Raw genomic sequence first — 20336 nt, 5'->3', positions numbered from 1 at the left:
TATTTTTGAAGCATCAAAGATTTTGATGCTTTTTTGTTGAATTTATAATTAACTAGCTGAGCCGATCCACATTACGGGCTCACTGTTTTAGTTTTTATACCCTACAACACCATGTGTTGGGGGTATTATAAGTTTGATTGGGCCAAAAATTATGTAACACCTCAAAATAATGGCTTCCCACATAGGAAAGTATATATGGATCTTCCTATCTCGCCGAGCTAATTCGATCTAGCTATGTATGTCCGTCCGTCCGTCTGTCCATGATGATTGCATAATATTTAGGGGTTAAAATGGAGCAAAAAGTGAAGTTAGCATGGGGCTAGAGCTTTGGGCTGGGCAGAAGCCTTCCAATTTTGATGGTCATCGGGCAATATTTAGTGGGTGAAATAGACCATAACATTTGTGATAAATAAAAGTCAAGTTTACCATTAAACCGCGAATAATTTTGATCCCTGCGAAACCACAAATAGACAAACAGGTCAATTTTGACCGTTACGTCGATGCCGATAGTAAATATATGGGATATATATAGAGATATATGTACAATGTGTTGTTAGCTAGAATGCTTATATCTCAAGAATGGCTGGTGTGATTTTGGCAAATTTTGTCAATTCAGAATGCCCTCTTGCCATAAAAGAGTAAAATCTAAATAAATCACATAAAAAGATGCCTAAAATGATGATAATATTTTTGTGATATTTTTTTACCATACAACACAGGTTGGGATCTGTATATAATACAGATTTCAATTATCGTCCGATCCTCAAAGATGCCCGCAATATATTTAGGGGTTGAAATGGACCAACAACTAAAAATGTTTCTGATTTTGTAGCCGTTAAAAAGGTCACAAATAAATAAATGAAACTATTATAACTAAATGTATTTTGTTTACTTCAAATATATTGTCAGCTATCTTTGTGTACAATTTCGCTAAGCAAAGATGATTTATTCTAATAAAAATTAAATTTTTGTCTGTGAAGGTCCTCAACAATCCATATTCTTAAAAAAAGTACAATAAAGACGTCGAATCAATTTAACTAAACAAAAATATTATATTTTAATGAATTAATTTATTATTATTATTATTAATTATTCTTACAAAAAAATTTGTATGCCGACTTTCGGAAAATGCCATACCGACAATTGGCAAGTGGTGCCGACTGCTGGCAAAAAAGCATTGTTTTATTAAACCTACAAATTTATGAAATTTAATAAAAAGTTATTAAAACTTTATTTATTATTGCAAAAACTATACAAAATTTCGAATCTGAATAAATTAACTTTGTAATAATTGAAAAGTTCCACTCAGAATGGTGAGCGATTAAAAACGCGAAAATACTAAAAGTGCCGACTACTGGTACACTTACCCTACTTCGCTTTTCCGAATGTGGTGAACTGCCGAATTTGGTTTTCTCCGATGAGAAAACATTCGTTGTCCAGTAGTTTGTAAACAAACAAAATGATCGTGTTTACTTGGTCGCTCTCCGCTCGTATTAATCGGCCGTAGCACCAGAATAAATGCCAAATATTATCGCGAAAATATTCTGGAGGGTGTATCAAAGCCTTGGGCACGTTTATATTTTGGCCGCAGACATTTCCAACAGGACTCAGCACTATCGCACTCAGCACGCGCCACTCAAGAATGGTTACAAAATGAGGTTCTTCGCTTCATTTCCAGCGCACAATGGCCACCAAAATCTCCGGATACCAATCCGTTGGACTATTGTGTCTGGAGTATTTTGGAAAGTATTTTAAAATTTAAAAAAATTAAAATTTATGGCGTTTGACTTTGTTGCAGTTTTTTTATCTCACCCTGAATATCAACATGCAGGTCCGCATCATCGTACAGCTCCAATATAACTCTGCAACTCTATATCCAGTATTTAGATAATTTTATCCATACTTTCCACAGAATTATTTAAAATTCTGGATTTGAACTTCGCAGTGAAAACTACTTCCTATGACAGAAAATTGTACATGTAAATTAAGGACTTCGTGAAGTCCCCATATAACGATACATCCCAATATTCGGTATTTTGATAATTTTAGCTTAACAATTTTCCAACAGAATTATATTAAACTTGGTACTTGGATTTTTTTCTCTGGCAGATGATTGGCTGATAGAAATTCGGAAATTTTAAAATTATAGCGATAAATTTCAAAGGATTTTCTTTTTTCAACTTTTGCAAGTTCCTTCCAACGGGTGGAGGGCAATAAAAGCTCTCCCTAGCTTAACTGCTTTTTACTTGTTATACCCTCAGCCATATGGCTACTACTATATATCATTTTAAACGGTCAAAACGTGCCTCATCGAAAAAACGGCCTCTTTGGTCCCAATTCATTTTAGAACATGCTTGTCTGGCTAATGCGTACCATAACTTTTGAAGGGAGTATCCGATTTGATCCAAACATGGTACTTCGTAATATTATTGTCAAACTAAGATTGAGTTCGGAGGTAGACAATATCGGTTCACCCCTTCTGGTACCTCCCCCACAAAAGGTCAACTTTTTCACAGAAAATAATTTACTTCATAGAAAGAGAAAGGATCATTCGAAATTGTGCAAACTTTGCAAATCACAGTAGTATTGTAAGTCCTAGGTCAGGTGTGAAAATGGACAATATCCGCCACGTCATCAAGTACCTCCCCCACAAAGAGCCAAAAATTTGGAATAATTAAAAAATGTTAAATGAGTAAGACACTTTCAGAAATCCCAATATTTTTGATGACCCATGATCCGGTGTAAAGGTGGGATGTATAGGTCTACTTCTTTTGGTACCTCCCCATCAACGGTTCAAAATTTTGAATAATGACATCTCTCATAAAATGCGACATAATCATCCGATTCAAATCGCTCGAATCCCCGCATTTCTATTAACACAAGATCTGTTGTGAAGATGGTAGATATAGGCCAATTTCTTCTTGTACCTCCCCCACAAAATTTTGAATCAGATTTTCACTAAATTTCACACATCTAAATATCTTATATATCGGCACACCCCTTGTGGTTCCTCCCCCACAAAGTGGTCAAACGAAACACACATTCGAAGCAATTCTCTATATGTTTCACACATCCCAATATTTTTACTACATAAAAATATGTACCTTTCGGTACCTCCCCCCAAAGGGGGTAAATTTTTGAATAGCCGAATGCTCATAGCATTTGATTCCTTCTAAACTCACACATTCCAATATTTATGCTAACACAAAATTTAGCGTGCAGATGATAGATATCGGTCAACTTCTTCTGATACCCCCCACAAAAAGGAAGACAGTTTCCAGTATTTATCTCTCTCTCTCTCTTTCTTTCATTATAATCTGAATTAGCCAATCGATATAGTCGTTTACTGATTTTAAATAAATCAAAGAAAGTGGGCGTAGAAAGAAGTAAGCGTGGTAAATTTTTCATTTCATAAAAACCTAATTTGGGGTATGGCGAAAATTTGGAAATAAGGTTATACAAATCGGTTCAGCCGTTCCCAACAGATTCAATTACTAACGAAAAAACAGTTGATTCTTATACATGTAGATAATATGCTAAACAAGTGATTCCAAATTATCGTATATCTAAATAAATCTCCCAACCCTATGTTTTATCTAATTTATTGGACATGTCGATCCATTACTTCCGATACCTCCACTACAAACGGCCAAAATTTTTATTAACCACGTAAATTGTAGTTATACTTTTTGTACGAATTCGCATCATTTCTATAAAATTTATCAAATTTTAATAGACTAGTGTGTGGATATAGGAACCGCTCATTAATAGGTCTTGTCATCAACTCCATTTCTGCACCCACTTTCAAAACATTGTCTTTTAATCACATCATTCAGAATTGGCCTTTTCGCTCCATCTTTATTATACAATCACAACCTCTTTTGGACCTAATATCTTTTAACATGTATTTCGGTAAGCTAGTTTATTTGTAATATAATGACCCCTTCCCCCCATTCCGCCTTTAATATCTCCTCTGGTGGCAAATAAAAAAAGACACCGACATGAACATGAAAACGTTACCATTCCCATGAGTATCCATACCAGCAGCCGAGTAGTAGGTAGGTAGTCCCGGCAGGTTGTTTATTGATGCTGGTGTTTTTATTTTCCCTGCAACCCCCCCCGCTTTGTGGCCGCCATATGTTTTTACTTTTTTTTCCAAACAAAACGAAATTAAAGTTTCACTTTACGTGTTGTTGACTTTAATTGAATTTCGTGCAATTCCATTCAGATTTCTTTTGATTCGCATGAGACGAGTGACTGGCTGGCTGACTGTCGTTGTCGTTGTGGCAGTGGTAGTGGCTGGTTAGGCTGTTTTCCTTTTCCTTAATGCTTTCAGCGTTAACTTCGAGCGTTGAGCACGTGAACCTAAAAAAAGAAATGGAAAACGAAATGAAACGAAGAACCATGTGCAAATAATGTGATTAAGTGGATGTCTTTTTTTCTTGCCTTTTTTCCCCATTTCAGTTCATTGTTGAATTATAAATAAATGGAGTACTGCAGTGCGGTTCCAGGGCTTTGCGGCGACGGCGGCTTATTGGCATTAATGAAAAGCAATGAAATGCCTGTTATTAACAATTATCAGGAAACAGCTACGTCGGTACGTCTTTTGGTGCGTCTTATTAACATTTTAATAAGACTTTTTGTAAATGTGTGGGCATTTTATAAATGTCACTTGCATCTGGAGTTGTGTCAATCCAGTTCATGGTACACCAGCACCTGAACGTATGAGTGATTTCGTAAAGTTCATATCACTCATACGTAGAGTTTTCATAGAAACGGCCGCAGACCACTGAACTAGATAATGAACTAGTTTGTTCGATCGAACTAGATTGACACAACTCTGCCTATTTCATAGAAATATAGGTTTGGGGTGAAATCTATTTCAGGACATTTTGAGTAAATCTAGCCATGTGATATAAATTTAGCCATTTTTGTAAAGAGTGTTCAAAGTAGAAAGAAGTTTTTAAATTTTAAATAAAACACAGAAATTAAAACAAAAATCGTGGAGCTTTATTATTTCGCAAAGTAGACAGATTGAGGTTATGTATGGAACAAGATAACGTGCAGATGGCCCCTTTGGCTTTGCTGGCACATACCCAATCTTTAGCTAAATTTATACTGATCGTTTTGCATATATATTGCATATTTCAATAATTCAGCGTCTAATTTCCCTTTTTAAGGCATGAGTCGTCGTCAGCTTAATCGCGTAAACAATCGACTTCAAAAATACCCAAAGAAAAAATCTAAACGTGGCAAAAATCTGAAACAACACAACCGGGAAATTTTGAAACCACATACCCTCCACATTCATTTCTTCAATTTTAGGAAAGAACAAAATTGGTTATTATTTAACGATGCCGATTTCCACACTTTAATATGGCTTTGCTTCTAACTACAAATTAAACAATTTAAAATGTATCTGTCGGTTTTGCTGTATACCCTCAGTCTTGCGTTATGGTTGTTCAAACTGTTGACCCGTTATGGGGGTGATTCCGAAGGAGTGGGCCAATAGATTCTATATTCACGCCAAATCTTGTTTTAGTACGAATATTAAAATGTGTGATTTTTAGAAAGTATCAGATCTTGTGTTGGTAAACATTTAGAGATGTGCCAAATTTAAAGAAATTTGAATTATTATTTTGCATTTTATAGCAACTGAAATTTTAACCGTTTGTGGGGGAGGTACGAGAAAGAGAGGGCCAATAAATTCAGATCAGATCTCTGGTTAAAAAAAAAAAAAATATTGAGACATACCAAGTTTGAAAAGAATCACTGAATTATTTCCCAAGTTATGAGAGATACAAATAATCACAGTGACCCTTTAAGGGAAAGGTACCAATATATCCCATCCAAACACAAGCTATTGTGTTGCTATAAATATTGAAATGTACGAAATTTAGAAGGAATCAGCTGCTTATTTCGCATTTTTGCTATTCAAAATTGTAACCCCTTTGTGGGGGATGTAACAGAAGGAGTTGACCAATACATCCCATATTCACGCCAGATTCTTCGTTAGTAAAAATAGTGGGATGCGTGAGCGTTTTGTTATTCAAAATATTGACACATTTGTGAAAGAAGTACCAGAAGAAGTAGGCCGATACCTATGATTTTTAAAATAGGTCTTGTGTTCGTGGGAATTTGGAAGTCTGACGTTTGAAGAGAATCTGGTACTTATTTCGAATTTCATGAGAGATGTAATTATACAAAATTTTTGTCCGTTGTGTTTGAGGTACCAAAAGTAGTGGATCCATATATCCTATACCCACACCAGATCTTGTGTTGGTAAAAATATTGGGATGTGCAAATTTGCAAAAAATACAAAAACAATCACATTTTATAAGAGTCATAATTATTCAATTTGATCCCTTTTCGGGGGGAGGGGGGGTACTTGATGGACTTGGCCGATGTTGCCCATTTTCGTACCTAACCTGGAACTGATGCAAGTATTAGGATTTGCAAAGTTGAAGCAAATTCGGATATCCTTTCACTTTTAATTAAGTAAAATATTTTCTTTGAAAAATACGACCTTTGTGCGGGAGATACCAGAAGAAGTGGGCCGTTCTATCCGTTCTTTATAGAATTGGTAGAAATAATTAGGTGTGCAAAACTTGAAGACAATCGGACTCTTATTTCACATTTTATATAATAATTCAAAATTTTGATCCTTGGAGATGTTACTTGATGGAAAGGGGTTGATGGCTGGGCCTAGTATTGGTAAAAATATTAGGATTTGCAAAGTTTGCACAAGATAAATTATTTTCTGTAAAAATTTTGAGGAGTGGACCGATATTGTCCTTCTTCAATCTCGATCTAAGTTTGACAACAATATTACGATGTACCAAGCTTGGGACAAATTGGATATTCTCTTCGACGGACGGACAACTCTACATCTCTTCAAAATATCCTGAAATGAATTTGGTCCAAAGAGACCTAGGGTCTAAAATCGTTATTTCCATGTGGGAGATTCTGTAGCCATATAGAAGCCATATGTTGCCAATGTATAGACCTGTATTATTTTCGTTCATAGCGATACGGGTGTTATGTGAGTGGTTTTTGCTGGGCATTTAAATAGAAGCAGTTTGTCAGGTGTTAATCACATTGTTGTCAATTCGAATCACATTGTTGTCAATTCAGATCTCATTTGTGCCAAAACTACTACTGTTTTCGAGACAGCTCTCGTTCTTCAGCTACGATGGGAGGTGGATGATCTCCGAGTATCACATTCACTCTGAAGTTTTCCTCTATAACTTCTGTCACCGCATTAGATATCAGATCGGATAGTATTCACTATTCAGTCCTGCTTGATAGGTCTGTCGATATAGAGCAGGGATACCTAACCACTACCAACACAAAAGTTTTGATTTTGATTGTTTCACAGACATGAACATCGAGAAAGTAACTCTCCCTCTCTCGGTAAAAATCAAGCGACCGAACTTCTATTTCGTTGAATGCTGAAAAGCTTCTTTCTGTCTGCAAAGCAAATATGTTCTTGACAAACAAACGAGCAGATCTGGTTGCAGTTTTAACGGCGATGTTCTGGCAGGACTGAATGTTTTGAATGTAGAAGTTAATTGGTTCCGGAGATATAACCCCATATAGCTGGAATTACGAAATTTGATACCGAGGTATCTGTTGGTATCAGGAATTAAGATATTGAGGTGGTTTTGGAAGTATGTACTATAATTGTACGAAAAGTACTAAATTTTGTATTGGGTGAAGGAAAATGTGGAGGAGGTTTATTAAATGCGTTCGATATTTTTACGGAATGTTCTAAGTGGTACTGAAGTATTGGGTGAGGGGATAGACGTTGTGATATGCAGGTGGTTTTGGACATGGTACAATGAAGAGAAGGTAGGTCAACTTTGAAAAAATTGCAAGTATAGAGGTCTACCTGTTTGGCTTGTAATGTCAGAAATAGTATCAAAACAATAACAAAATCAAACAACTTGTTGAATTTATTTTGAATAAATAATTGAAAACCGCGAAAACTGAATGAAAGGTCAACGCTTCTTCATCATTCAAAACCATGTTCTATATATCTTTAAGTGATTATTTCGCTACAAAAAGTCTAGATTTTGTCGATGCATACGATGAAAAAAACATTTTGAAAACATCCGAATTTGAATGTTTTCTGAACAATTTTTTTGTTATTGAAAAGAAAACACATACATAAACAAATAAAGATGACATTAAGCCAAGAAAATAAAAAAAGTTGAAATCATATGGTATCATAGCCCTACCTTAATATCATTGTACCATGGTTTTGGAAATGTGTACTACAACTGTACAAAAAGTATTAAATGGTACTAAGTAGGGTATTGGGTGGAGGAATAGAGCGGAAATCCTGAAATTTGATATAGATGTAACTGCTGGTGTTTGTTTTGAAGATATTAAGGAGGTTATGGAAATGCGTCCTATATTTTTACGAAATGTACTAAATGGCACTTAATTTCATATTGGTGAATTTGGAATAGAGCCCAAATTTGACATAGAAGTCACAGTTTTGGAAATGTCTTTTACAATTGTTCGAAAAGTATTAAATGGTACCAAATTTGGTATTGGGCCAAGGTGTAGAATTCTTCATTTTGCCCTGTTATTCTCGGGTTCTCTATAAACTTTAAACAATTAGCGCTGTCACTTTTAAGCCGTTGAATGAGACAAATCATACATTTTTTCAGGGTTCGATAGCAAATAGACAGTTGGTCTCAGTTTACTTTATACGGTACTGATTTTGCAGTGCTTCTGATGTTCTTTCAAGTTTTTCCGTTTTATCTCCAGAGTTAATTGCCTGACTATGGGAACATGGAGTTTAGTACACAGCTCAGTTGCTAGTTCCGCTGTCACTGCTAGGAAAATTGGTCTTGTTTTGTGTATTACACTAACAGGTATATAGCGATGGCTATAACTTTGATGGTGTCCCAGAAACACCTATCTGCTACCTAAACTTCAAATGGGTTGGGCAGTTCTCTGAAGTAGCGATTTGTGTATTCTCTGAATTCTTGTCAATTGGCTTTCAAGAATTGACGTCTCTAATTAGAATCAAAAATACCAAATTTTAGCTTATTATCATTGAAAATATAGTCAACATCTTTAAAATATTTGAAATTGGATGATTCTGGTATATCGGGGCTATAAAAAAGTGTACCGATTTAATTTTTTTGTACAAACTTAACATATATTGTGAAAACCTCGAATACCAAATCTAAACCATCAAAAGACTTGTTGTTGGGTGTTGGAGCTATACCAAAACGTGGATCTATTTCGAATTATTTTCGTACAGAGTTGATGATCCCAATGCAAATACTAAATTATATATATATATATATATATATATATATATATATATATATATATATATATATATATATATAATGCTTTTTGGAAAGTGGAGTCAAATCCTTAAAAATAACTAAATTTGGGTGATAACATTTCGCCAAGTAGACAGAAATGCATTTCTAAACCATTTTGAGCGGTAGTAAAAAAATAGTTTTCCATGTAAAATATATAAATATTGACAAAAAAGCAACCAATTCGGAGAAGGCCCGGTCCCACACTGTGGATTGGATTTAAAATTCCATTCTGAAATACCCGTATTAAAGAGAAATTTTAAAAAATATGATTAGAAATTATTCAAGACTGCTAATAATTGCTAAAAATCCATTATTTTTGTACTCTCTGCTGGGGAGAATAAAACTTCAAATATTCAAATCAAATCTTCGAAATCAACTTTTCATTGATGTACCAACAAGAATTTGGTTTTCACTTCTGTAGCCCCCTTCCCCAGAATTAAAACCAAATATGCGAAAATCTCTAAAAGGTAACCGACTGCCAACTGACACAGAAATCTATTTCCATTGTACTTCACAGTTTCATTGCATTTGTTGGCTACATTGAGAACCGACACCTTCTTCCCTCCCTTGCATTCATCACCGCTGGCCAACCTTTAACTTCAACCGCACATACACAGGTATATGAAAAATGCATTCCATGCGCACACTTTGCAGGAAATGCACAGTAACAAAAGCAAGAACAACAGCAACAACTGAATCACAAGAAAGAGTTAAAAGTGTCTTAAATTCTTGTTGTTCCTTACTAGGCCAAGACAACAAACGAACGAACGAACAAACAAAACCGAAGGGAAAAAAGGCAGCTGTTGAGAATACCCAAGTGAAGAGCATGAAACCGAAAAAGTGAATAAAAATGGAAACATTCCACTCGAAGATCTGTGACAAATTCCAGGGTCTAGAATGTACAGTATTGGACCATTGAATATTCGAAAGTGGTATTTTGCAGATGGCAGCAAATTTATAGAAAAACAAGGTAAAAAATATCTCTCAGCTAATGTTCGGTAATTAAAAAAAATATATTTTGAATTTCGTTATGATTATTCAAACTGTTGACCCTTTATGGGTGGAGTGGGCCAATGTTGTCCATTACTTATCTGACCTAAGTCTGATATAAATGTGTCAGATTTGGGTTATATCGACTATTCACATTTGCATGAGAAATGTAATAATTTTCCAAAAATTAAGAAATGTGCGTGATTCAACACATGCAGGGTGAGATGAAAAAACTGCAACCAACTTCAGACTGCTGTCATTTCCAAGCCACTCGTCCGACAGCTGTTAAAATTATTCCAGTGACAGCTCATTATATTGTTTACAAGCGTACAAAAGCATTTTGGTGAGAATTTTCCAGAAAAAAAGTTATTCGTGATGGAATTCAAGCGTGATAGTGTGTTTTCTTTATATTTGGCTGGAAAACCAGAAGTGGCTATCGTTAGAGCAATCCAGCATTTGAATGTGAATAAATCTTTTGTGTCTCGTATCATCGCTCGTTACCGTGATAATGGTAGCGTAGCCCGATGTCAAGGAAGTGGACGGTAGAAAACAACAACATCAGCAGAAATGGTTCGAAAAGTAAAGAAGCGACTTGATCGAAATCCGCGTCGCAGTGCAGATAAATAGCACGTGAGCTGAACATATCGCAATATTCCATTCGGCAAATATTAAAAAAATGAGCTCGGGGTAAAGCCATTGAAATTCCAAAAATGCAAGAACTTACACCGCAACAGAAAGAAAATAGACTCAAAAGAGCTAAGGAGTTGCTTCGCTTGTCCGAATTTGGCTTACTCTGTTGAGAAAACATTCGTTGTCCAGAAGTTTGTAAAAAAGCAAAATGATCGGATTTACTTGCCAAAGAGGTCAGCTGAAAATGTGCACCTTCATGGTCATGGTATGGGCCGCCATAACAGCCGATGGTCGCTCTCCGCTCGTATTAATCGACCGTGGCATCAGAATAAATGCCGAATATTATCGCGAAAATATTCTGGAGGGTGTATTAAAGCCTTGGGCACGCAAACATTTTGGCCGCAGAGCTTGGACATTCCAACAGGACTCAGCACCATCGCACTCAGCCCGCGCCATCCAAGAATGGTTACAAAATGAGGTTCCGCGCTTCATTTGATGCTATTTCTGACATTTTTTGCTTTCAATCAATAAAATTTAAACAAAAAATGTAAAAAATATGGCGTTTGGCACTTTGTTGCAGTTTTTTTTTTATCTCACCCTGTATAGTGGACTGAAGAATTCCACTTCATCCAATATAAAAAAAAAAAAACATTGGGATGAGTTTCTAACATTTAATTCTATGTTTATGCAAATAATTAATCAAAATTTAAACCTTTTGTGGGGAGGTACTAGAGAAATGAATTTTACATTCAAATCAGATCTCATAAAGAGATCTTATAAAAGAATCGCTGACTGGTTTCGCAAAAATATAAGAGAAAATTGTGACTTATTGTGGGGAGATACCAAAATGGGTGAGCCAATATCTATCTATATTCACACCAGATCTAGTTTTAATAGAAATATTGGGATGTGTGAATTTTGAAGAGAACCGAAGCTTATTTCGTATTTATTATGCGTTTTGGTTATTCAAACTGTTGGCCCCTTTGTGGGGAAGGTACCAGAAGGTGTGGCCCGATACATTCCATCTTCACGCCAGGCCTCGAGTTAGTAGAAATATTGGGATTTTTAAATTTTGAATAGAATCGAGTGCTTATTTTAAAAATTTTATGAGATATAACTATTCAAAATCTTAACATTAGACCTTGCGATGGTAGAAATATTCGGATGGGTCAACTTTGAAAATTGTCGGATGCTAATTTCGCGTTTTATGAGCTTCATAGTTATTCACATTTTTTACCCCGTTGTGGGGGGTACCAGAAGTAGTGGATCAAAAAAATTGGGATGTGTGAAATTTGAAGAGAATCGGAAGCTTTTTTCGTAGATTATTAAATATATAATTTTTATTTATTGACCTTTTGTGGGGTGGGGGGTGTGGCCGGAAGAAGTGGACCTATATATTCCATCTTCATATCAAGCCTTATATAAGTGGAAATATTGGGATGTGTAACATTTGAAGATAATCGGATGCTTATTTCGTATTTTATTAGAGTTATAATCATTCAAAATTTCGACACTTTGTGTGGGAGGTACATTATGTAGTGGGTCGATATTGTCCATTTTCGCACCTTACATAACACGGATACAAATATTGGGATTTACAAACTTTGAACAGAATTGGATGATCCGTTCTTGTTGTATACGAAAAATTATTTTCTGACTTTTTGAATCATATCGGAAACCATTCGAGAGGAAACTCCCGTACTAGTACCGACAGATAGAGAGACAGACGGGCGGACAACTATAGATAGACTCCAAATTTAATGAAACGAATTTGAGCCAAAGCGACCTAGGGTCTACAACCGATATTTCAATGAAGCAGGTTTCGGCCGTATCAAAAAATATACATATACCCTCTGTCGCCACGTGGCTAAGGGTAATTGCAGACATAGTTCGACTTTCGGAGTTGATTTTTATATTGTCTGTATGAGTTATTTAATCGGCTATAAATATTATAAATGACGTAATAAGTGCAGTTGAGGATGTTTGATAGAGAGCAATATTAGGAAACCTATTGTGATCTGTTGGTATCCGAAAATATGATATTTTTATCACAATGAAATCGTGTAGATTTCGTCTGCATTTCAAATAAATGCCTTTTATAGATTGGTGATGCAATCTACGAACGAGGGCATAATCCAAAAAAATCAGATAATTCACTTTTGGTCAAATAATTCGCATTTGGAATGATAGTACTTTAATGGGAGGGGAAAATTGAAAATTTTTAATAACTTGTATCTACCTGTACTCTTTTCACGTATATTTTTAAAATTGCAACAACAAAATAAGTACGGCATCCAACAAATGAATGCCAACATTTTTATACCCTCAGCCATATGGCTACAGAGGGTATATATCATTTGATACGGTCAAAACGTGCCTAGTCGAAATAACGGTTTTAGACCCTAGGTCTCTTTGGACCAAATCCGTTTCAGAACATTTGGAGTCGATCTAGCGATGTCCGTCCGTCCGTCCGTCCGTCCGTCCGTCCGTCCGTCTGTCTGTCTGGCTGGTGCGCACGATAACTCTCGAAGGAAGTACTCGATTTGGTCCACACTTTGTACATCGTAATATTTTTGTCAAACTTAGATCGAGTTCGGAGATGGGCAATATCGGTCCACTCCTTCTGGTACCTCCCCCACAAAAGGTCGAAATTTTCAAAAAATATATTTTCTGCATAGAAAGAGAAATGATGATCCGATTTTGCTCCAACTTTGCGAATTCTAATATTTTTATCAGTGCTAGGTCAAGTGCGAAAATGGACAATATCGGTCCACTCTATCAAGTACCTCCCCCACAAAGGGTCAACATTTTGAATAATAACAACTCTTATAAAATGTGAAGTAAGAGTCCGATGGTCTTCAAATTTCACACATCCCAATATTTTTATTAACCCAAGGTCTGGTTTGAAGGTGGAATACATCGATCCACTCCTTCTGGTACCTTCCCCACAAATGGTCGAAATTTTCAAAAAATATATTTTCTGCACAGAAAGAGAAAGGATGATCCGATTTTGCTCGAACTTTGCGAATCCTAATATTTGCTTAAGTACTAGGCCCGGTGCGAAAATGGACAATATCGGTTTACTCCATCAGGGACCTCCCCCACAAAGGGTCAAAATTTTGGATAATTATAACTCTTATAAAATGTAATGTAAGGATCGGAACATCTTAAAATTTCACACATTCCAATATTTTTATAAACCCAAGATCTGGCGTCAACATGGAATGTATCGGTCTACTCCACCTGGTACCTCCCCCACAAAGTGTCGAAATTTTGAATACCCAGAAAGCTCATAAAACGCCAAATTAATATCCGATTCCATTTAGACTCTCAATATTTCTATCAACACAAGATCTGTTATAAAGGTGATATAGATCGAACCATTTCATCTCCCCCAAACATAGGGTTCAAGATTTTGGAAAACCAACCCCTTCTGGGGTCACAATTTTCAATAATTCTATCTGTCATAACTTTCGAAACAATTAGAAAATTCTTTACTACTTGCTATGCTCAAATATTTCTCCCAATAAGAAGCCTGATATAAATATGAATTTTATCGGAACTTACGATTTCGCATAAAATTGGACATAAATATCCTTTGCAATGTTGCCCAAGATTCCGCTCAATATTTTTATTTTTATCAGATGAAGTATAAATGTGGAATATTTCGGTAGATTCTATCTTGTAACATTTTAACATTTTCTAAAAATTATTACATATTTCCTATAAAGTGAAGGAGTTAGTCGATATAATCCATACCAGGTCCGATACGAAATATACAATATTGGCCCATTCTTCCGGAACCTGCTCCATAGAGGGTCAAACGTTTGAATAATTGTAACACTAGTCAAATTATATTTAAATAATCGAACACAGGCTGAGGGTATATATCTGTCGGCAATACCGACTGATACTTTTTAACTTGTACTTTTTATTTAATTTATTTTTTAATTTTTTTCTTTAAAGTTTCAACTGAATTACAAACATGAAGGAAGTCAAGTAAAGCCATGTCTTCTGAGGACTTAAGCTAACCGTAAAAGTCCGGAAAAGAAGTCAAAATGACAACGCAAACATTGGAGGGATCTCATCATTTTTAGGTGGCAAAAAAGAAGCATTCCATTTACCAATAATCATTGTTGAATTGTTATTAAGAGTTCATAATACAATAGTCAAATACTGTATAACGTAGAAACGGTTCATTCTTCACACACTTTGTGGCATATGTGTTCTAGTTTAAGTACTTTAAATAAAATCAAAAAGTAACAAGTAAGCAAAGGCTACAGTCGAGCGGGGCCGACCGTTGAATACCCTACAACACTATAATAAACGATACAGTTTATATAGGCACAAGATATTGTGACAAATAATAAAAGAAAACCATCAGGTTTCGTTGTCTAATTTTCGAATAATAGCAACTTAAACTAATTTGCTCATTTCCAATTTATTGGTAGATGTTGCACCTAAACGGTCTTCCTAGATCTGGAACCAATATTTCCCAAAGACCTATAATCCCTCAGAAGTGGCAAAAGATTAACATTTATTATTGGTTTTTGACTGAAACGCATCTATATGGAATACAGCCATTTGACTATATTCTTCAACGAAATCAGCGTTAAGGAAATAGTCAGAAGTGCGTCTTTCCTGCATTTGTGAATTCTCCAAAAAGTCGCTGGAATGGACATTTTCGTATTTAGTCTACAAAAGTTGGCAAACTATTTCACACATTGAATATTTTTGGATGGCCATCCGAAATTGCTTGGCTTTTGCAATGTGCGTTAACCCCCATTCAAATGTGCGTGAGGATCGAGCGATAATTACGACCTGCCGACAATTTTGCAGTTTTTTGGTCCATTTCAACCCCTAAATATACGGCGATAATCTCCAAAAAGAGTAGGTTTCTATTCTGACCCTCATCTTATCCCCAAGCAAAATTTCATAAGGATCGGGCCATAAATGAGATCTGTATATGATATCCTGATATCCTAACTACTTAGTTTTGTTAACTGTAGAAATATTACCAAATGTTTAATTCAAAATGAAAATATGCCAAAAATATGACAAAATTGAAAAAATATGAGAAAATGTTACAAAATCAATATTTTCATCATTAGAGAGATATTTTTATGCGATTTTTTTAGACATTTTTTCTTTCCTGCCAAGAGGCCATTCTGAATTAATGAGAACTGTCGAAATCAGTTCAGCCGTTCTCGACATATAAGAGATCTTTCAAGCATACCTCCTTTGATAGACATATATATCGCACATATTTTGCTATATATCCGATTTGTTGGATAATAACATCAACGTAAAGGTCAGAAGTAACCTTGATGGCTTTGTGATTTCGCCGGGATTTAAAATATTCGCGGTTTAATGAAAATTTTTGAATTTTTTCAACACAAAATATATGGTCTATTTTACCCGCTAAATATTATCCGATGACCACCCAAATTGGTAGGCTTCTTCCCCGCCCTAAACTCTAGCTACATGCGAAATTCCGCGTCAATTGGTCTATAATTGCGACCTGTATAGCTACTGCAAAATCCGAAATTTTTTCAGTATTTGGTCCATTTCAACCCCTAAACATTTGGCGATCATCTCCAAAAGAAATAGGGTTCTATTCTGGCCCCAGACCCACCTACATTCTAAATTTCGTGAAGATCGGGCCATAATTGCGACCTGTAGAGTGATTACAAATTAACATGGACAGACGGACAGACGGACAGACGGACAGACGGACGGACGGACATACATAGCTAGATCGACTCAGCTCGGCGAGCTAGGAAGATCCATATATACTTTCCTATGTGGGAAACCAATATTTCGAGGTGTTACATAATTTTTGGCCCAATCAAACTTATAATACCCCCAACACATAGTGTTGTAGGGTATAAAAAATGAAAACAACATTACGATGGACAACAAATATTCAATAAATTCTTTCTATAAATTTTAATTCATTGGATTTAATATTGTAAACCACTATAGAAGCAACACGTATTGGATTTGGATTCACAATTTGGGAACAAATTAAGTTGTTGTATACAATTTTACTCAAAAATAGCACTGAGTGACAAATTTCAACATTTTCAGTAATTACAGGGAAAATCCAGCAGATTATGAAAGTAGAGTAAACAAAAGAAGACACTTGCATTGCATTTGAAGGTTTACATCGCGAAGTAAATAAAATAGAGGAGGCAAGTTCCCCTCTTTTTGACAATTTTCAGAATTTGCTGATTTTAGGTATAAAGTGTTTCAGAAATATTGCAAATAAAAACACGAAAGCTATTTTTGTTGAAGATTTTAACCCTCAAACGAGTCAACAAACGAGTCAACAAACGGGTCTTTTTGGTTCTTCTTTGAAAATATGGTTAAAAAATCCCTTTGAAAATATTCTACCAGGAAGCCATACCTTTTTGTAAGTTTATACAAAAATCTTCAACAAATCTTGATTTTAAAAGGATAACGTCAAAGATAAAAATATTTTCCATTAAATTTTGCTGTAAGTCACCAACGAAAATATTTTCTAATTTTATTTATCAATTTTTTCTTTTGACTTTCGAGTTGACACCTGGAAGAAACATAAAATTTCGTTTAGGCGAAAGATGTAAAAAGAAGCTATATTCTGCATAAAATGTCACTATAAATTTTAGAATGAGCTGTGTATATTAAATATATGTGAAAATTATGTCTTTACTTTTTTATACCCTCCACCATAGTGTGGAGACGTTGAGACGTTGTTAAGTTTGACATTCCGTTTGTAGCACCTCGAAATATACATTTTATGGCCCACAAAGTATATATATTTTTGATAAGTATAAAATTCTATGTCAATTTAGCTGTGTCCGTCTGTCTGTGGAAAACACTCTAGACTCCGAACAAATTGAAGTAGGTTGATACAATTTTTCTCCGACGTGTGTTTGGTCTGCAGGACTTTTGGTATTTAAATAGGCTATATAGGTCCACGTTTTACATTGGATGATTTTGGCGACATTATTCACCGTAACTGTTTCAAATTTCTTAATGGGTACTACAGCCTGTTGCAGAAAATTGCCTATGCTGGTCCAGGTCTTCGTATAGCCCCCATATAACGATACCTCTATATATTCGGTATTTTTTTAATTTTAACGTTATTTTTCAAGGTTTTTTTTTTTTGTAATTTCCAAATTCGTTCCAAGTAGTGGAGGGTATTGAAAGTTTGGCCCGGTAAACATACTATTTTTATACCCTACCTCACATAGTGGTAAGGGTATTAAGTCTATGTGCATTTGTTTGTAACATGGAGAGGGAAGCTAGATAGATCCATAGTTACTTCCGTCCGTCTGTCCATGTATTCTTGTGAACAAAATGCAGGTCGCATTTATTATCCGATTTAAATGAAATTTTCCAAACAACATTTGTTTGGCCCAAAGACGAACCCTATTGAAATTGGAGATAATCGGTCAAAATTTAGATATAGCTTCCATATATATCTTCGTCCGATTTGCCTTTTATTGTGCACCAAATGTGTAATATCAGCCCGAATAGTATGGAATTTTGCACATATGTACAACCAAATTAGGTCTGAAAATAAATATGTCAAATTTGATCGAAATCGGTTCAGATATAGCTATAGCTCCAATATATATTGCTCATCCGATTTGTTATTTTTGTCCTTCGCAGCCGTAATATGCACTCTGTAACAACAATATTTGGGCAAATAAATCAAATGCAGCTCAGAAATACCTTTGCCAAATTTTATCGAGATCGGTTCAGATTTGGATATAGCTGCCATATATATCTTTATCTGATTTCAAATTAATTTTGCACCAAACGGGCAATACAAATCCGCATTTAAAAGATTCAAATGCTTCGGCATTTTTAGTCATTTGAACTTTAAATTATAATCATAGCGTGTATGATTGAATTCTCCCATAAAAAATTTTAATTGTTATGTGGAGCTCTACTAAATTAGCAAAGTGGTGTATGGTATCATAAATTTGGCCCCGCCCGACTTTAGGACTTTCTTTACTGGTTCTTACTTGTTTACTATTAATTTAACATTTATCCAATCTGAGTGAAAATCTCCCTTTATTCTTATTATACCCTACAACACTATGTGGTGGGGGTATTGTAAGTTTAATTGAGCCAAAAACACTTCGAAATATTGGTTTCCCACATAGGAAAGTATATATAGATCTTCCTATCTCGCCGAGCTGAGTCGATCTAGCTATGCATGTCCGTCCGTCTGTCCATGTTAATTTGTAATCAATCTACAGGACGCAATTATGGCCCGATTTTCAAATTTAGAATGGAGGTGGGGCTGGAGCCAAAATATTGTTTTTGAATGATAATATTTAGGGATTGAGATGGACCAAAAACTGACAAATTTCCTGAATTTGCAGTTGCTCTACAGGTCGCAATTATAGACCAAACAAGGCAAATGTTAGAATGGGGCTACAACTTAGGGCTTGGTAGAAGCCTTCCAGTTTTGGTCAACAGGTCAATTCTTACCGTTACGTAGATGCCGACAGTAAATATATCGGATATGTATGGCGAAATATATAAAATTTATATATAAAGGAAGGGGATGTTACCTAAAATGCTTATATCTCAAGAATAGCTGGACCGATGTTGACAAATGTTGTCAATTCGGAATGCCTTCATGGCATAAGAGTATAAAAAATCGCATAAAAATATGCCAATAATGATATTAATATAGATTTTATAGTATTTTGTGACATTTTTTTTTTATTTTTTCAAATGTTTATCGCATGCGATTTTTTCAATTTGACTGTAATATTGAAATGTATATTTTGTAATATTTTTTCACCTTACAACATAGGTTGGGGTTATTATATACAGATTGCAATTATGGTCCGATCCTCACGAAATTTTCATAAGGGTAGGTTTAGGCTCAAAAGGGCTAACCCTTTTGTTTTTAAATATGTCCGAAATATATTTGGACCAATGGACCAACAGCGAGAAATGTTACTGATTTTGCAGCTTTATAAAGGTCACAAATATAAACCAAAGGAAACGAAATCTCGCATGAAGTTAGAGTTTAAGACAGGGAGTAGAATGGACCACTACTTTTGTGTGAAAAATTCCAACATTACTTACAGGCGATATCCGAAATACACAAGAGGTGAACTTCTGGCTTGTTTATGCTGGCATATATTTTTGTTATATTCTCGAAGAATTTTAGCACTTTTCGCCAATTTGTTTTTAAATCAAAACTCTTAAAGAGTTCTGGGTTCTGACGTCAAATGTTGTTAAGGGTCCAATATAGTTTTGACAACATCTATAGTTTAAGATAACTCGCAATATTTAGGATATATCTTTGAAATTTGATAGATATCTTTGGGTAACATCTAGAATCATTGGTTT

This window comes from Musca domestica, unplaced genomic scaffold (assembly GCF_030504385.1).
Source record: "Musca domestica strain aabys unplaced genomic scaffold, Musca_domestica.polishedcontigs.V.1.1 21, whole genome shotgun sequence".
Taxonomy (NCBI): Eukaryota; Metazoa; Arthropoda; class Insecta; order Diptera; family Muscidae; genus Musca; species Musca domestica.
Note: the sequence above shows the minus strand (reverse complement) of the source record.